Consider the following 21,228-nt stretch of genomic DNA (forward strand, 5'->3'; position numbering starts at 1 on the left):
AAGAGCGTCAGAGTTTATATAATAATTAAAATGATATTATTAGTATTAAATGTATAAAAATGTGAGTTACACGATCATATGAGTGTAAATCCTTCGATATCGAAAATTTAATACGCAATATTTATAGCTATCTTGTATTTGTCGTAAAGTAAGCGTAAGTTTTTTTCACGATGCTACGCATAAAGTTAAATTTTGTGCGGCAAATTTTGTGAACTATATTGTGCGTTGCGACAAAAGTATCTCTCTCTCTCTCTCTCTTTCTCTCTCTCTCTCTCTCTCTCTCTCAATTTTATTATTATATTTATACATAGTATAATATACAGTGAAAAAATATATGTAATTTTACATGGAAATTTTCTTTTCCAGAAAATTTCCGGTCGTATTTAGATAATTTTCATCTAACTTCCATGTAAAATAACATGCACTTTTTTCAGTGTAGTAACTGTAATAAATTGTTAGCAAAAAAAGTTGCTAAAATATCTCCTTTCTAAAATTTGTTCTCATTAAAAAATAACTGTCGTTACAATTGAAAATATTTAATCATTTTCATGATTTATTTGAAACAAATATGAAAATTAAGAAAATTAATAATAGAATAATATTTTATTCGGTGTAGGAAATTGCAAAGATTCGCACTTTACAGCGTTAATCCGGATGATTTAAAAAATTAGATCGTTTGTGGATCGCTGGCGATCGAGATCAGTTTGCTTCGACCAAACTTAGGATAATTACGGTACGCGAATGATTGCTGAAACGAAAATGAGCGGAGAGAAAAAGAGCGAAAAGAAGGAACAAAATTGAAAGCGAAAGACATAGATGAAACTAGTGACCACCTCCAATCAGCCACTATTGCTAGCGAATCGATTTTCGTAATGAATTGTGGCTCGGTAACTCCTACCGTCGAACCAATATTGCTTCTTCAGGTTTACAAGTTCCTTCCTTGGACCCAACTCTAAAACCTAAAACACGATCGCCTCTAGTCCACGATTAAAGCCGTAATACCTTGATGTCGAAATGTTTTTTCAGCGAGGAATTTTCGCTCCGTCGAGATTTTCGGAGGCGTGTTTCAATGGTGCTCCGAAAATTGAAGCATGTATGTGTAAAAGCTCGGTTTCAACGCGACACAACCACGTAACTGTTGTTTTTCAAGTAAAAAAGGCGTGTTTTAAAAAAGCGTAGGATTTTTTTAAAAAATCGGCGTATTGTACCAACACATTCAAATTATTCATAAATTAAATGAATTGTGAACCGAAGGATTCTAGTTTGTGTCCTAGAAATTCAATTTAAAAATATTTAATACTTTAATCATATTTAAGACTTGAATTGTTTTTAATTATGTGCGACTCAAAATAATTCTTTGTTTGAAAATACTTTTTTATATTGCAATTTCTTAATAAACTCGTATATTTTATACGAGTTCGTGCGTCTAGACTAGTCTATTTGGAGCAGTTAATTTGATTGAGCTTAACTGGCCAGCGATGCGCCAGGGTGGCTGAAAATGCAGTGGTGTTCTTTACGCAAGGCGATGAGTCATGCGTCAAACGCGAACCCTCCTGAGTGGAATTCCTGAAATATGCGAAATATCCGTGGAACGGCACGTTTATAATGTGTTCTGCCAGCCAGCTAGGCGAGTTTTCACGTCGTGATTTAAGTGTGATTTTCTTGGAAAAATCTTGCTCAGCGAACGATGGAAAATCTACATGACTTCCACCGAAAGATATAATCGTTGAAAATCCTAATTGATATATCGAAGCTCAATTATTTAAAGACATTTTTATATCTTATATTCCGAATAATTTGACTCAATTTCTAAACAAGCATTTCATTTTTAATAATATAGAAATTATTATTATAAACGAGAAACCCTCTAATATATCAATGTTGCATTATATAGTCATCATAATTACACGTATTATATAACATATACATGTATTGTATTATATAAAAAGTTATTTTATAATTACGTTTTTTTCTATGAATAAAAATATGAAACGGTCTGAGCAGAAAGTTCAGCGTGGTAATTCGTGTGACATGAAAACGATATTTGGTCCAGAGTCTATTTTAAATTAATGTATCTTTATTTCAAGTTAATTTAATTGGACGATTTTTCATTTGGAAGATCAAAATCCACTCTCTAAATCTGAATGAGTGGATAGTCACTGATTATCCAGTGGCATATTTCGCACTAGTAAAGTTCAAAAAGCGAAAGAAAGTTTGAGCATTATATAATTAAAATACTGATATTTGCACGTTAATTTCAATCTTCCATATTCATTGAATTTATTCATTAAAACAAGTTAGTTAGATCACATAATAAAGATTAGCTACGTTAGGGATCTCACATTTCATTCATCGATTACATACTTGGCACTGATATTAGTGATTATCCATTGATTCAGATTTAGACAGCAAGAAATAATATTATGTAACTTAGAATTATACACGGTTGTGAAAAATATTTACATATATAAACAATTTTTCACAAGTAGTAGTTAAAGAAAATGTTCAGGTCCATTGGACACGCGAAAAACAGATTAGAGTTAAAGCAGTAATGAAATTATTATTTGAAACCTACGTACGCATACATACACACAGTATTGAAGAAGTTGCTCTGAACGTCTCACGCAACTTCTTGAAAATATTAGAGAGAGACTAAACTCACGCTTGCGTAAATTAACTTTATTATCCGAATTGTCCTGTACCGTCACGGTACGATTCGAAACGCGTATGAAACAATTGGATCGGCGGTTTCTAAATCAACGCTCGTATGCGTCTACGCGGGTAGATTTTAACCAAGTCGGGGCTCGGTCGATTGTCACTCGCGGTCTATTGGTGTGCGATGGAGCACACGTTTCGGATGACGGCACGAAAGGGCGAAAGCAAGGGATGCGAACGGAAGAGCAGTGCGGTGCGCGGCGTGCGCGAGTGCGGGCGCTCCGTGTGACCACTAGATTAGTTTTGTTCGAGGCAATTTGAATTTAGATTAGTTGTCGCAAATTGCCGTAGCCGATCGCCACGCGCGACTATAACGCGCTCGGCGCTGCCCCGCCGACGTTATTTCTCTCCCCGGCGCGGTCATTTCATGTTGGCGCGTACTCGTGTCATTCGTTCTAGATAACTAAACAACTCAAATTCGAGAACCGTGACAGTTGTTCGCAAGTAGCGCAAAGTCCACGTACATATAATTTTTCGATTATGTAAATAAAAAGATTAACGAAATATCTGTATGAATCGAACACCTTCTGCAGCAGAGAAAGTTCTGTCCGTAATTAAACAAAATTATTTAAATACAGTTTTCGATCTTATTATCGAATTTACACAATTGTACATATATACTTTTTGTTACTTTTGATTGATTTATCATTGCACTGTCATGTACTATCAGTTAATTTCATTCATTATCAATGTTATTTAAAATAAAAGAATAAAATATCTGTATAAATCGAACACCTTCTGCAGCAGAGAAAGTTCTGTCCGTAATTTAAAAAAATTATTTAAATACAATTTTCGATCTTATTATCGAATTTACACAATTGTACATATATACTTTTTGTTACTTTTGATTGATTTATCATTGCACTGTCATATACTATCAGTTAATTTCATTCATTATCAATGTTATTTAAAATAAAAGAACAAAATATCTGTATAAATCGAACACCTTCTGCAGCAGAGAAAGTTCTGTCCGTAATTTAAAAAAAATTATTTAAATACAATTTTCGATCTTATTATCGAATTTACACAATTGTACATATATACTTTTTGTTACTTTTGATTGATTTATCATTGCACTGTCATGTACTATCAGTTAATTTCATTCATTATCAATGTTATTTAAAATAAAAGAACAAAATATCTGTATAAATCGAACACCTTCTGCAGCAGAGAAAGTTCTGTCCGTAATTAAAAAAAATTATTTAAATACAATTTTCGATCTTATTATCGAATTTACACAATTGTACATATATACTTTTTGTTACTTTTGATTGATTAATCATTGCACTGTCATATACTATCAGTTAATTTCATTCATTATCAATGTTATTTAAAATAAAAGAACTAAATAATGTATAAATAATGAATAATTGATATTGAGAAAAAAATATCTTTTTGTAGAATACATTTTGTAGAAATTTTTTAAAGAATAAATTTTGTATAGAATATTTTAAAAATTTAGTATCGGTAACGGACTCCAAACATAGATGCATAGAGAGCATGTATATGGCTGAATTTTGTGGTAAACGGAAAATCAGTTTTCTTAAGAGTGAATGTATTTTCTGTAATACACGGATAATATCGTTGTTATACTTGAGTAAACGACAAGGAGTGCAATCTTCAGTTGTTCTGTTATCGACGTTTACATTTGCGAGAAATATATCTTATCCTTTTTCTCACGAAAGACGCGAGTGGTCAAATGGATTTACCTCAGTGATCCGTATTATTTACTGAGACACTGCGATAATAGAATGAGGAAATTTTGCACGGTACGTTTGATATTAAAATAATAGTGATGAAATGATATTTTCAATTATTATATCTATCGTAAAAGTAATAATTAAATGATCGTTTGATTGAAGAAAGTTTGACAGAAAACGTTAAATAGAGTAACTATAAATGCATGCTTGGTATAATTTTTATTTATATATACATATATATATGTAATTATGGATATGAATGTATATTTATATACACATACATATATAAAGTACATACAAATATAATTTAAAACTTTCCATTAATTCTCGAAATATTTCGACAAAGTATGTTTCGAGCCGTGAGCGACATCAAGTAAATATAGCATTGCATAGCACACGATTAATCATGGAAACTGTCATTTTATGTAATAGTCGACACAGTAACGATTATCGTTCGGTCGATCGCTATCATTAAACGCGATTCCATCTTCGTCCATCGGAAGTGATGAACATCATCCCAATCGTTTCACTCTTTACGCCTGAAATAATAACACGTATCAGCTTCAAGTGTTGTATTGCTTTTCGAATTTTCGTGATTTGGCTCGCGGGTCCGACTCGTTTGTATCGACGATATGTGCGGTTAACCACGTTCGGTATTTTCCGCAATTGGGTAATATTGGACGGATAGATGGACATACTGCTGAACTCGTAGGAGAAGCGGAAAAAATGTGTAGCGCTAACTTTGACGACGGCAACGAGGGGAAACGTGAACCGCGACACGTCATTTTCATGGAATATTTGCGCCATTCGTCTAGATACAATTTCAAATAATCGCTAAAAACTGTCGTGCCACATTCCACGTTTGGAAACGTTTTATTCCGTATTTTTGTAGCTGAATCCGTTGGACACTTTATTTTTAACACTCCGTTTGCAATATACCAATCACGTGATTCAACTAATTGTCGACTTATTTTCATTTACATTGTATACCGTACATGGTTTTATATATATATCTAACTAAAAAATAAAGTTTAAATGTTTATTAAATAATCCAATTTTGTTATTTATCTTATATTTTCTAGAGTTTTATTGATTTTTAAAATTTTTTAGTATATATTTTTTTAGTATTTGTGTGAACTTTTCTATTTATCAGAGTCTAGCTAGTATCACGAAAACAGATCACGAAACAAATAAAATGTGTGCTCTCTCTTTCACATGCGTTTTTCGATGTATGTGCATGTGAACAGCAAGTTCATATGAAACATTCAAAGATTTAAGTCAATAATAAACCTTCAAAGTGATATTTGTAAATAGATTGAAACTAAATTTCTATAGTAAAAAAAAATAATATATAAAAATAACATATACATTCGATCTCCAGAGATTATGATTATCCCAAAATGTATAAAAGTAAAATGATAAACAATGATATTCTCGATATTTGAAATTAGATTGTTAGATTCGTATCTTACAATTATCTGATATAAGAATATCAGCAGATAAGAAAATCCCCTATTCTGTGCTTTGTAGAATTGACCTACCTATGTCTGGATATTCTTGTATGTATGTATTTCGTATATTTCTATATCTAAATATTCGTCTCACGTTGCTCCTTCGTACCGAGGATAAGTGTTGCTCAGAACTTAAATTTGATATAGTGAAAAGATGAGGCAAACAGAGAAAAGGAATTCATAATTCGCGGATTGAATATACAGGTTTTCTTAAATATATAAAAAAATATAACAAAATATAAGCAATTCAAACAGTCGTTACGTATTCTACGAGATACTAGATACGTATTATAGTTATAGTCGTATATTGAAATTAGAAAATGAAAATTATGTATATATATATATATATATATTATAACATAATGGATAAAACCGAATAAAAATTTCATATTTTTAATTTATTTTTCTGTTTTAAAAAAATATCAATTACAAATTTTGAATACCACTGTTTGGTGAGTTTATTATTATTCCCAAACGAAAATAGAAAGTGCTTGAAAATAGCAATGAATAAGACAACATTTGTTCCCTCGAGACTCTTTAAGACAGATTTATTCCGGATTACTCTTCTTTTGAATATCCTTCTTCTTGACGATACTTCCGTCTCTTGCTAACAGGATCCTACCGTCATCTTCCATGCGTGCCGCAGGCAGAAATCTTTTTTTTTTTTTTTTTTTTTTCATATACTGCGTGGTCGGAATTTATGCGAGCGGCATGCACTGGGATCCGGGACGTCCGTCGTACGGACAGAAATGAATAGAGCGCGGCTGGCTGCCGGGTACTTTACAAATATGTGACTAGAAAACATGCCGAGGGCTCAAATCTTCTCCATACGGACTTTCGCTCTGTTGCTCTCTCTTCTATTTTCAAATATTTTCGGTTTTGCGATTTTTGCATTTTGCGCCTTTATTCGGTATTGACGATTTTTTAAATAGAGGGGCACAAGGGAGACACAATGCACGAACGATGCTAAATACGCAAAACTGATGTAAAAACTGATACAAAATTGATGGAAAATTTCTGTTCTTTCACATTTATATATACATATCCGAAATCAGTTCAGCGAGAAAAGTAATTTTACATGTATTTATTGTGTTTCGATTGTGTGTATATATATATATATATATATATATGTGTGTGTGTGTGTGTGTGTGTGTGTGTGTGTACTTGTCAATTTTATCACTTTTTTTAAACTCGCCAATCGTTACTTTTGAAAGAACAATTTTATAAATTATAAATATCACAACCATTTTTTTTAGCGAGGGATTGAAACAGTGTACTATATAATGTATGAAAATTTGAGATTGAGACTAAATTTGTAGCACGTCGGTTTTGCGGATCGACTTTTTCACGGATTTGCCATATAAATCAGCTTGCGCCATAAACATCTTACGTCTTACGCACATAGTCATAAAATTCTCAACAGGCAGTTACGACGATGATCTTTTTCCTCTCAAATCACGTAAGGGGAAGGAGAAGAAATATTGTTCTTGAACGTACATCATTATTTCGGTCGATACTGATGAATTTGTTATGAGTTAACGCTGAAAGTATATCGAAAGAACCTTTACTACCCTTACTACGCTTTAGCATCTTGGTGGAAACGAGATTTCGCGTAGTCGAAGAGTGTCGTTCTAGAGAAGTTGCAAGGGATAATAACCTTCGCGGCTATAAAGGCGCGCAGGAAATTAAAATCGGTTAACTGCTGCGACGAGGGAACGTAGACGAATGCACGGCGACCTATTGGATGTCGTACAATACAATTCAGATCGACACGGGGCAATATCGTCCATTAAGCTCTCTCTATGACCGTTTTCCGGCTTTATGTGCAGCGGGTTGCATTCTTTTAGCGTTATTTGTAGAATTGGAAAAAATATGATGTTATACGGTAATTAAGAAGAGATTAATTTTTGGCGTTAAAATCTGCTGATGCCCGTAAACGCGTAATCGATTGTGTAAACTCGTAAACAAATAAATTTGCATTATATACGTTCCGGACGCACGGAAAAGTTCAAACGTACGGTGAACGGATGAAAATACAATCGCAAATTATTCTCAGTGAAATATCGTGCTCTTCATTAATTGATATGGCTTTTCTCGTTCGAATTTCATATATCCGGCCGCTCGAATCAATCTCTTTAAGTGAATATAAATAGTTTTGTGTCGGACAAGATTTCGCCCTGCGAAATCGACTGCGAGCGACGGAAAATTTAGTGCTAGAGAATAGTATTACGATCTTTTGGAAGGAGTGTTAAAACATTGACTATACATCAGCAATGCGAAAAGTTAGACTTTGGCACGAGGTCCGTCACGCGACGCGAGACAAAAGACGTAAATCGCGTTTGAAGACGAAGTCGGAAAGGAAGACGAGCCTTTATGGCGAGAGCACGCGGGCGAGGATGGCAGGCAAAAGGCGAGTTGCATAGTACGTAAATCCGATATTCTCACTGCGCTTCTTACCTCACTCTCTTCGCGGGAGCGCTGAATATCCGTCACACGATACGTGAGTCTCGAGAGGATTTACTTTACTGCAGATTGATGCATGAAAGAATATTATTTTACCGGCGTTGAAAGCAATGCCGGGTTATAGCGAGCAGTTTGGGAAAACTGTTTAGCGCTGAAACGAATGCTTCCTACAGGACGTTCGGATATATATATTGTATATTATATATATTAGGTGTTGGAATTAATTCGTAGCGTTTTACAAGTGATGGGAAGTACTTTCATTAATGTATTTTTTAATGCTCATGTGAAATAAATAACATTCTTTCATTAAAAAACGCTACGAATTAATTCCAACACCTAATATATATACATATTTTTTTTTCCGAATGGTCTAATCTTCCTCTAAATATTCTTTTGGAAATTGTTTGCACACTTATTTACTTTCGAGTGGCATTTATTTATAACGGCACGAGTATCTATTCTAATATCTTTTGGAAATTATCAGATCTCGTTTTTGGGAACGAGAAGCAGCTCAACTTTCTCATTTTACATCCGCGTCCAATTATACTTTTCTCAGAGAAAACGGAACATTTCCACGTCGTTCGACCATTTAGACGGAGTATGTACGAAGTTACGACGCCGGCAGTTCATTTAGATAAGATCTTCGTCTTTCGCCATTCGACTGCCAGACTTCTCGGAGGATAGCAGTTCCAGATTCTATCACTGGCAAAACAAATCCAGTATCTTCTCCCGATCGAACGTTTTAATCGTCTCTTTACATCGTAGGATAAATTTAATAATTATTACATAATGACGAACGATGTGAGATTCATGAATGTTATGGGTATCAAATCACTCTATTCAGAGAAATAACGCGGAAATGTATCTTGGCGAGTTATCGATTTCTTATAAAGTTCTATTATAATGGTATTTTCATTGGTTAGATTCGAGGCTTTTTATAACTTCTTTTTATTCTCCTGCATTACTTTAAGATAAAATTCTCTGACTTCCCACACCTCCTTTCTGGACGCTCAGGAACGTGGGAATTTTTCAGCATGGATTCTTCATAAGAAAAATTTCCGGAGATACCGCTACAATTTTCGTTTTTCTTTCTTTTACACGCGGATAATATGTACGTGTGCGACCACCCTTCCACCGTTCGCAAGTTTCTGAGTCCACTACATCGACTACGTCGCTTTTGCTTCTTCAGTCCCGTCCCTATGTAGAGAATGTAACGAGCATGCAGAGGAGGACCTCACGATTGTAAAAAGCTATACGGTGTACGGCGCAAGGGGTGCAAGTTGGTTCTCTCATTTGAATACTTAGATTGGAAGGGTCGCGGAGGGGCTTCGGGATCGGAGTAAAGAGTGGAGGTAGATGGTATCCGTGTGAGGGGTGGGGAAGGCCTGGGGGCCGCTTAATCGCGTTTTCCGAGAAATTTATGAGATCTGAGCCGATAAGGTAGGGAATAAGAGCAAGTCTGAGAGACCTCGAAGAGAAAAAAAGGAGCGCGGCGGGAGAGAGGGAAATAAACGGAGTTCAGGAAGGGGGAGACTAGAATCGCGGTTCAAATATAACAGTTGAGTTTAATGCAGAAAACGTCTACCGTTCCTCCAAAAATACTAAAAATGCTTTTCTATGGAATAGTTTAAAATATTCCCAAAATATATGCGCGAGGAATATAATGATCAATTAAAATTCATCGAACTATATTTGGATTACACTACTTTTATGCCGCAATATAGAGCGTTAATAGAAAGTAAATATCTTTTCAAGTTTAGATTTTTTTAATTATATGTATATATAAATTTGTTTAGAAAAACTTCTTTAAGAAGAAACTTACCGGAAAAAAGAAAACTCGAGACGCTGCGGGGTCGAAAGGCGGCTAAGAAAGATTTGTTAGTCGTCAGATAAACAGACTGATGTCATGCAATTTTTTGTTTATCTTGTTTTAACGTAAAAAAGATAAATTAAAAAATATCCCATTACTTTTAAAGTTAAACTATTATGAAAGATTTTTTCAATTTTTTCTCTATCTAAATGAAGAATTTGATTTGATTTTTTTTGCAATTTAATGAATTGTTATGTGAATCTAAGTGTACTAAAAAATATATAGAAAAAGAAATAAATGGATCATATTAATGTTAAGCTATATTTACTACATAACTATATTTTCCTTTTAACATTGTTTGGATTTTCGACTACTTTATACGAATAAAAAAACTATTTTTGAGACTCATATAATATTATACTTTACGTTCCCAATAACATAAATTAACATATTTATACTTAATGTACGCGATTGACCTTTCATTTGCAACACTAAACGTGTAATCAAAAGAAAAAAGATTATTCATTCTTATCTCGTGATTTTCTCATAATTTTTAAACGAAGAAAAAGGCAAAAGAATAAAGGCAGGAAACATAACACGAAACGGGCAACATTGTGGAGCGAGAAAAAAAAACGCGATGAAAAACGTGAAACATTTGTCCTATCCTCACGTTTTTACGTTGATCAATGTGATCGTGGAACGGAAGATAATCCGCATTAATAGGAGGTAACGTGGTGGGCCGGTGGTTTTTTCGCGGTATGGCTTGGCGTGGCGCGACGCGGCGCCAGATAATTGTGATCGCAGTCATCGTCTAGCTCCACTAATCTAGGATATTTCTCTATTAAAGCCACTTAATCTTTGTAGCTGATGATGTCGGCGCGAAAGAAAGGTTTATCTGCCCTCGTTCTTGTTTTTCCATCATCAGTCTACCACCATGGCAAAGAAGTGATATCGATAGATAGGTAAGCCGACAGTGACTTTTTTCGCTTTTCCAAAAGAAAAATCGAGAGGCTGCAGCACCGTAAGGCGGCTGATAAGGACGACTCATTGGACCCAGGATAGACAGACTGCTGTCATTTGTCAGACATCCTCGCCGGAAATGATGTGTACCGTTAACTCCAACTTTCTAAATTTTCAATTCGATCGACCGGATGTACTACTATTTTCAGAGTTTCTTTTCCTCGAATATACTTTTTAGTTTATTGACATTTCAAAATTATATTATTTTTATTTCGATATTCCTTAACGATTCAAATTAAAGTAGAGATCCGTTCCAAATTGATATAGAAGGTACTTTTTTCCGATATTAAAAATAAAACTCATTGTTTATAGTAACGATTTTATGTTGAAAGCAACTGAAATTTTAATTTTTCAGTGTATATATATATATATATATTTTATGTGTATTTAAAATTACATTATTATAAATACTATCATTTGCATATAATTTATAAGATTTTTAGGTAGATTTAAATAATCATTAAGTAGATTTGTTATTTATAATTCAAAACGCTTTACGGGAAAAATTATTTTTTAATATACTTGTCTATAAACAATTTTTATAATAAGATGAAACCATATTATCGCAAAGCGAGAAGCCATTCAAAATTATTTGATGGAATCGTCGCTGCTGGGTGTAAGGTGACATTAGCATTGAAAAATCTTATCTGTGGAAATCTTCGTCTTGCACGTGCGCAATTTCGCACGCCGAGAGTGCATTCCACGGGCGTGGTTTTTCTCAAGCCGAGCCAAAAAAAGAAAAGAATGGGAGAACGGAGGGGAAAAAGGAGAAAAGCGGCGGGTGAAACGCATCGACAGGAAATACTCCGGTAGAATCAAGATAAACTCCGTTCCAGGGGAATGTCTGTGGACGGTGATATGTATATAAATTGTATACGAACGGTCGATGCGTAGGTGTCCTCGTGTGGGTTGTACATGTGTGTGCTCGACCGTCTTATCTCGGATTTCGTTTCGGACTTTACAGCCCCACGTAGAGGTCCTCCACAAGAAGGAAACAGTCCTTTTTCTGGTTGCGGAATCGGCCGCGGGAACCCCATGCATTTCTGATGAACGTTCAAACCCGTAGAGCCCCGCGACGGTTTCTTATCCGTCGTACCCTGAAATCGAGGCGATTGTGATCTCGATTTAATGAAAACCCGAGTATCCGAAAACAATTCGAACTCGATGTCACATAGCGGTGACTTTCCGCGCAGCACGAGGCTGCAATTTTCACGATTTCATCTTCATACACTTATCTATATCTTCCATATACAATATAATCTGCGATAGTTTTTAAAATAAGCTTCTATTTTTTAGCTTTTAACTCGTCAAAATTAATTTATTAGTTTTAATATGACAGTTCCATTTAAATAAACAATTATCTATAAAGCTACTAATATAAAAGTAGTAAATTAAATATTTTTTACTTTTCTCTTTTTTCCATTAAATTAGCTTTTATTTGAAATTATATTTAAATTTGAAAATATTCACAATTTATATTGATAATAAATTTATTCACATGCGCACAGACATACACACGTACTATTATTTGTTTTATTGCATTCATTAAATTTTTTAGTATATCACGATTTTTAATTTCTATATATATGTGTACGTGTATTTTTATTAAATATTGCAGTATTTTATTGAGAAAAGTATAATTTTAAGGATTACATCCTGTAGTTGGTTTCGCATAGCATAAGAAACGATATCATCCATCATATTTTTCATGTTACTTTTCGCAACAATAATCGTAAGGAATTTAAAATTGTTATCAAAAATAGAATAAGTAATGCACAGTACATTATTAGTACGAAATTTTAAGCTAAGATCATTTCTTCGTGATATAATAAATTACATATCGTCTTTCGAGTAGAACAGCAATATTTCCAACGGTATGCTGCCTACTGTCGCAACGGCTTGCTTTTTCGCGAAGAACGCGGCAGTACGTGAAGCGGAAAATTGACATAAACTGTTGCTCCTAGCACTTCTTCACGAGACCCTTTGCACGAAGCGTCGTACACGTTGTTGCGGTAGAGTATAAGGTAGACTTTCACGGTGCCCTCTTATACAAGTCACCGCGAGACACTCTCGAGATAAGTACGGTCTTTGAAATTTATTCGACATTACCGGTACTCAAGTGAATTCTTCGATATTATCCAGATTATCGCTTCCTGCATGTGTAAATCGAAAATTTTACCAACAAAATTGTTACTAATAGCGACGATAAAGGCATTGAGATGTTCGTAATTTGAAAGATTTGAATGCTATTACCAAATTTTTCCCCATCCAAGTTAACACAACGCTTCCTTACTTTAAAAGTGACACATCTCACAAAAAATGTGATTTTCAAATTACCATGAGTGAGTTAAGTAAATATTACCCTATTAATCATTAAAGGTAGAATTAACTTCGTAAAAATCATCACAATTCAAAAAAAGATCTAAGAGGTATGATGACTACAAAAATGATAAAAATAGCATTTGAGTATATTAAGAATGCATACTTTTTGCCGATGTTATTTGATTAGTCAATAATTTTTTGTCAAATTGAAAAATAGTTTTTCACTTTAACTTAATCCTTGAGAATCATTTTTTTTGAGATAAATTTAGATCTAATATATCTTGTTTACATATATATATATAAAATATAATATATAAATCTGATATTACATAGATCTTGATTTAGATAGAACTTGATATCACATAGATTTGTATTAAAAATTTGATTTGTTAATGACTTGAAATTGCTTCATACGTCCTGTAAAAGTTCAGACACGCGAATGTCAAGAGTTATTCTTTCTTATGCAAATTTCTTGAAACCCTTTCTTTCTTTATTCTAAAAAAACGACCTAGATTTTTAGTTGTAAGATTATGTTATAAAATAAGAGTTATACAGTTTCTGGAAGCATAACTCCATTACTCTTTCCAGAAATAATAGATTAATGTCTAATGACAAGGTTGGCCAGTCAGCAATTTCTCATAATATCGCGAATACAAAAACCTTAAGATTTCTTTTTCTATTATCTCTCTTACTTCTATTACTAACCTATCCTATCTTTTAAGAGAATTGACTGATTCTATTTGCTGTCACAATTTACAAGTTTCATTTTCATAATTATATATAATGTATTATATTAAAGGAAAAAATTATCTCCTGTCTTCATTACATTTTACAGCAAATACATTATTACATACCGTATTTTTTTAATTATATGACTCTTTAATACAGCATGAATATAATATGTAGCACGTTATTTAATTAAACTTTATGCTTAATGAAAATGGAAAATAACCTTTTTATTCTCAGTGTAATAAGTTAGATCATTTTTTATTGTGAAAATTTATACAAAATCTAAATTATTACTTGTTGATCGTTAATGAAAATCATATAAATATTTCTCATTCAATTTTCAATTGATATTCACATTATTATATTTTAATATAATTATTATGTATTACATTTATCATATATTATATATATATATACTTATAAAAAAGTTATAATGAAAGATTTTTTGCGAGTGAATATATTATGCAAAAAAAAAATGAATTTTTAAATGTAAGACAATTTTTTTACAATTTCACATAAAGTTTTTATGGAGACGAAAACACCTGATAAAATTTATGGTAAAAAAATGAGAGAAAAAATGGAAACGTAGTAGAATATTCTTACGTTAGGTTACATAATTAGTGGATCAAAGTGATTACTACCAGGTTGAATTTCTTAGGATTGGTGCGAGTATTGAAGCGCGCGACACGTGACTGGAGACTTGCCGCAGATATTAATTAAAATTCGAGCGGGCACTCGACCCGTAATGAAGAGATCTGCCGCTCTTTAATCACCTCCGCGTTACATGAAAACCACCCGACAACGCTCGTATGTGTGTATACGTGTGTATAACGCGCGTATAAGCACGCTTTTGTGTCGCTCTGTAAGTTACTTCTCCTTTAGGCTCTCGCGGCGCAAGCGAGAGTCCGTTCCAATTACACGTCGTGGTTAAAGTTTCCGCAAATAATACAGCGGAAGTTGCTGATCTCTCAGCTTCTTATCCCCGTGGTGTTCCGCCGCGTTTGTGAGAGCCTGCAAAAAATAGTCTTTTTCACGACGCGGTTGGTTCGTTGAACTCATTAGAAAGACGCGACATAGTCATCATTCGACGATTGATGCCTTCAATTATCGCGGAATTAATAGTTTGACAGATGACAAGACAAAAAGAACACTATCGGCGGAGTCGATGTGAATGACAAAGCAAAAAGCAATTCTTTCTCCGTTTAAGTTTAATTCTACGCTATTCGTAAAATAGTGTTAAAGTTATGATAAACAAAGTCTGCATAGAATCGATGAAATGGGTATATCACGATAATTTATAATAATAATAATCATTTAATATGAATATGATTATTACACGGAAAGAATGATTTTGTTGAAATATTTCAAAATTAAGGTATAGATACAGATTTGAAAATAATTTTATCAAATCATCAAAATAATTACGTAGGAAACTTGAGCATAATGAGCAATGCCGCAAAAAGTTTTGAGCATTCTAGCAAACAGTTTGAGTGTTCTATATAATTATTTTAATGGTCAACAAATTTATGTATTTTCAAATTTGTAATTATCTAAATTTTAGATATTTCAGCAAAACCATTCGTTTCCCGTACAAGCCGGTAATTAAGCAAAGAACGAGTGCACATTGAAAAAAAAAATTTTAGTATTATAAGTCTATAATTGAATTGCCACCGCAAAAGTCTGAACACATTACTTAAAAGTTGCTGATTCAGATATATCAATATCGATATCACGCCTGAGTGATGGTCTGACAAGAGACTTTTGATTTTAAAGATCTCTCGTCTAGACGGTCCATTTCGTACAACGCAATTGCAGACGACATAGGTAGAAAGGTTCAGCAGCGAGTTCGGAGAATGTGGTCTCTCCACAGTTGGAAACCACATACGCGTGTCACCGCACAGCGGAATGCCAGAATCCGTAGATAGTAAAGTTGATGGCAGCAGACCAAAGAGAATTTTCTAGTAGCGTACACTTTGGTTACTCGGCAAGTGAGAGTCACTTCGATTCAACCTTAAAAGGCTCATCGCACGCACACATATAAATGTTGAAATCTGCTTCATCAAAATGTATTCCTTTGTAAAAAAGAAAAGAATTTATAAAATGACTCACTAATAAGTGATATATTAATCGGACATAAATAAATACAGTTTGAAAGTCCTTTTTTTCCTTTTTTGTTCTTTTCATATCATTTTCTGTCACATACATTTATTCTCTTTTTTTCCTTTTTACTTTGGTATAATATATAATTTCTTTTGATTCTCATTGTGCACTTCTTTCATATTTCTTTCTATTTAATATTTTATTAGACGCTTTTTTGCTGTATTATTTTTTATGTTAATAAATTTATTTCTAGAATATAATGAATTGAATCGGAAAAAACAATAACGCTGCTTCATTTGTATCATGTTTAAGTTTTAAAGAATTTAACAATTATATCATTATTCGAAAGAGTAAAGTTTCAGCTTTAAGAATCTGTTTTTTTTTAATAATGATTTTTAGCGAAGACATGAGAAATCAAGATCCTTTATTGAATCCATGATAACTCAGTAACAAAAAATCTTAAAAACATTTAAAAAAAAAACGATTTTGTATGAAAAGCTTTGAACTTTCACGTTAGAAAATCGATAATTTTCGTAAGTCTTTTGGGCACATGACAGGCTCACAAAGAAAAAAACTTTTTCATTTTACCTAGCTCTATAATTTTTTATATATTATCTATAAAAATTATCGAACTCACAGAAACTCAAAAGACATAGTGATATTTTAAAGTATAGATTTTAAACTTTTAAAACTCTTTTTTTTAAATTTAAATTTTGTTTACTTTTAACGAAATTACAGCTACTTGAATTTTGTAGTTTGTACCGTCACAAACTTTTGTCCCGACCCAATAATTTCTTCCCGTTCTTTTTATATTCCTTCTCTTTCATTTGTACACAGTTCAATGAATGCAACACGATATACATTATTAGTAAAATTGGATGTGAAGTAATATTACTGTAAAAATAGCTCAAAGTACGTAAGCACTTTGTTGATTTTTAACATCATATTTTGCTTCTTTCTTTTGGCAGATGTTTCTTGCACTTGGACGTTTCAAGTGCAACATTTATGTAAGATAAATGTGTAAACTTAAAACATTCCGACAATATAATCACAAACAATGCATATTCGAAAATAATAAGTTGATGAAAGTCGCACGTCTAATTTAACACTGGTAGACTACGTAAAACAATATACTGATATCATATAAACCCATTTTCGCGACATACCAGTTACGAATTCGTGTTCTACACGTGACGCTCTTACGCAAATGTGAGCCTCACGCATGAAGTAACAGCACGCAGGATGGAGAAATGCGATCGCGAGCGTCGGAACAGATGGGTGGGAGCTCGATCTCCATATAAGCATCTCGAAATCCTTTCGTAGATTCGATCATCGCACACGCGAAGGACGCACCTCCGCCTCCGCCACGTTTTCCCAGACGGTGGTTGGAGACTGGCGTTGGTACGGGATACCGCGGTACGTAGAGACTTGAAAAATTGCATTTTGTATTCAATAACTAAGCTGTCACGCCGACTGGTGAGCTTCTATAACTCAAAGCGCATCCACGCAGCCACGCTTACACCGCCTCTAGATCGATCGATTCCCCTTTTCCGAAGTAAAGCAACATCGAGAATATACGGAGAGTATATACTCTCCCTAGCGCACTCGTGGAAACTCACTGACGTTGTGATTTCAAAAAATTCTGCCGTCGAACTTTGTATCGGATTTTGTCGATCGAGTTTGCCTGCTTTCCAAAACCCGACGATGTCTGACAGATCCCGAAACTGTCTCATATTTGTCAGGTAAATTTAGCGCAAGATTTTGTCGCATTGTGGCGTTATACATACAGATGTCCCGTTTCAACCATATTAAAATTTAATTAAAACTTTATGTGGTATAATGGTCTATCTCTGTACAAATAATATGTTGTAAAGCATTACCGCGGGTATGAAATATGATTTGAGCATTTACGCATATAATTTTGTTTTTATTACTTATGGGGTAATTAAATGAATATAGAGTTTAATTAATTATTATGTGTTAGTTTAGAAATTTTCTCGTAATTTTAGCAGGTAATATTTTAGATTTCAATTACGTATTAGAGAAAATTATATTTTATGTATATTAATGTATGTTTCTATGTTGATTATCTTCTTACAGTTACCACCATCCCTGATCCTGAATTTGTCGACGAAATAGGAAACATCACAGTACCAGCAGGACGGAATGTCAAACTGGCTTGCAGTGTGAAAGATCTTGGATCATTCAAGGTACGTACAAGAATGATTAACATTATGTTTTGTTATACTATAATTCATTTATATGTAACGAGTTTTTGTTTTTATTAATTTAACTACATTCGCGGATTATAATATTAACAGGAACAACAAAAATATTGTGCACTTGCCAAACAATTAATACGAGTTAATAAATCAATAATCTACGCGTATACCAGTCTACATTAATATCGAAGATTAAAAATTTAATCAATTTTATTAAAACAAGCGAGCAGTACAGTTTTAAGATAAATATTAAACATCAATATTTTGTTCACAGTCGACTTTTAATTAAAATTTTAAAGACCGACGTATCTTTTTACTTTTCGTTTCATAATTTTCTAAATTCAATCTCCGTTGAAAAACCGAGTTAACACAGAATTATGAGTACGTGATATCTCGTTAGATCACGTGGCTCGATGATACTGAGATACTTTGATAAATGTCATTCATCAATAAAGGACCTCATTAAATTCGAAGCGCGGGATGCTAGAGAAAAATTGAGGGCGAAGAGGAATACATATCTTCGAGGATCTTGAATAATTTTCTCATCTGGCGCACTCATCTCACTCAGCTGCTATCGTACGCGGAATAAATTAATGGCACTATGAATGTATATACTGAGTATTACATTTAATATATTTTCGTATTTAAAACAACACGAATAGATTGATATATATATAATCATCACTAATTATTAAATTAATCTTATCTGAATGGAACCAATTGTGAATAACGTTAAAAATTTACATTTCTGGAAATCAAAATTTCAAGTAATTTGATAATCTACTTGATATTATTTTTCCTCACTATTTTTCCCCCACGATGATTAATTAAAATTACATCATCGTTAACGGATATGATAATATTAGTCACTTTTAGCCAAAAAATTTGACTAAACTATTTGATATCAGCTATATTCTTCACCACGATAAATTAAAATTGCATCATTAATAAACGCGATAATGCTATTTTTAACATGGATGTATTTTATCTTTTATATCATAAAAAAACAAGTCTTCTTATCTTATTTACGTTTTTCGCATTTTTTAAAGATTTTAAGGTAGTCTAAAAGGTGTATAAATAAATGAAGAAGAATGCCAAAGTATATAAATTTGGCAATCAAGTTATTAAAATATCGTTCATATTCGCGAATGAACTAGAAACATACACTTGCAACTCTACAGAACGAGCAACGGAAGTCGGAAGTTTGACGCGGCTACCTGGAATTTTACATCCGGAAAGGGAAGTAAGATTGAATTGGCACTTTCTGGATCCGCGCCAGCTCGTCTCACACTATATGTCGCACCACTCGAATAGTCGTCATCTCGTTTCCCCAAGTCTCAAATTGAAGAATTCGATCGTACCAGTAAGGCGTTCTTTTCGTGTGTTTAAAATGCATCTCGTTTTCTTTTTATTCATGTTATTTTAAAATTATTTATCTCATTGTAATAAATTTAATATAGCTATTAACGCAGAACATTTTAATTTTATTTCCTCGAACTGTTATTTAGTTAAAAAATAAGACAATTCTTTCTCTCTCACTCTCTTCATTTTTCAAAATGAAAATTATTGTTCGAATCAAAATTTATATTCCATGTTAACTTCGACTAAGTTCTGCATATTTTTCTATTATTTTATAAATTAAAACTATCAAATTTTTTACTCAATTCTAATATAATATCTAAAACGCGCGCGCTAAAATGCTAAAATTTTCTTCAATTTATCAATTTTAGTAATAATATAATTTATTAAAGTTTCTGAGCAAAGAAATTATTTTTATATATATTATTAATTGTATGTATTAATTGTATGTATAAAAATATTTTTTAAGATTCAGTATTCTAACTTGTGTGAAGATTTCCGAAACATGTCGAAGATCGAACTGGACAATACTTTGTCGAGCGCTTGTACGGCTTGTACGGAGTGATTTTATATTGTGGTCTGAGTACGTGCAACGGTTTACCTTTCACTACTACCACTCCTCCTTACGAGCCTTATACTGCCCCTTAGTGCCCTTTAGTGTCCCATGGAAAAGGCCATCGGGGATCGCAATCGCTAAACACGCACTTAAACCAACCCTTGTGTCTGTTCACCGAGATCAACGTTATATTATCCTATGATCGTTCTATCTATTGTTTATCGTATGCAGGTTTATACGTGTATCGAACAAAAAGTAATTATTATGGAAAGTTACATCGATCAGTTATTGCTGATCGCATTTCTTGTGATTTCCAGATTTATTGTAACGGCACACACCATAATTTCACGTGTAATATAAATCGAAAGAGCAATCGATCGTAGATACTACAATAAATGTAAGAGGAATAGTTACAATATAGAATACAAGAGAGAGGAATTTAATTTTACATTAATTTTGTAAATTTTTCGAGAAACAAAATAAAAGTCCTAATTTCAATCTAAATTGAAATGAGCGTATAAATTACAAAGATCTTTTTTTTTATCTCCGGACACCGGAACGGAACAAGGCGGGATATTTTATATCGCTTTGAACTTCGTTTGATATAATTTTGCATTCATTGCCAGGGAATCCGAATTATTTCGCAATCTCTCTGAAGTTGCGCTTGACGTCGTTAACGGGTACATTTACGCGCGAAAAAATTTTATCGCGTTTAACGTAT

General features: G+C 33.2%; 1 long non-coding RNA gene across 1 annotated transcript in view; it reads left to right on the plus strand.

Annotated features, from left to right (window-relative positions):
- Window positions 1-20,992, plus strand: part of LOC147909966 (uncharacterized) — a 59,432-nt gene extending 38,440 nt beyond the window's left edge. Inside the window, exon 2 of the long non-coding RNA XR_015544800.1 lies at window positions 18,471-20,992. This is a non-coding gene — a long non-coding RNA (uncharacterized LOC147909966). The remainder of the gene's footprint in view (window positions 1-18,470) is intronic.
- The last annotated feature ends 236 nt before the right edge of the window (window positions 20,993-21,228 follow it).

The sequence above is a fragment of the Acromyrmex echinatior genome, chromosome 4 (genome assembly GCF_024713525.1).
Source record: "Acromyrmex echinatior isolate Ae372 chromosome 4, ASM2471352v2, whole genome shotgun sequence".
Lineage (NCBI taxonomy): Eukaryota > Metazoa > Arthropoda > Insecta > Hymenoptera > Formicidae > Acromyrmex > Acromyrmex echinatior.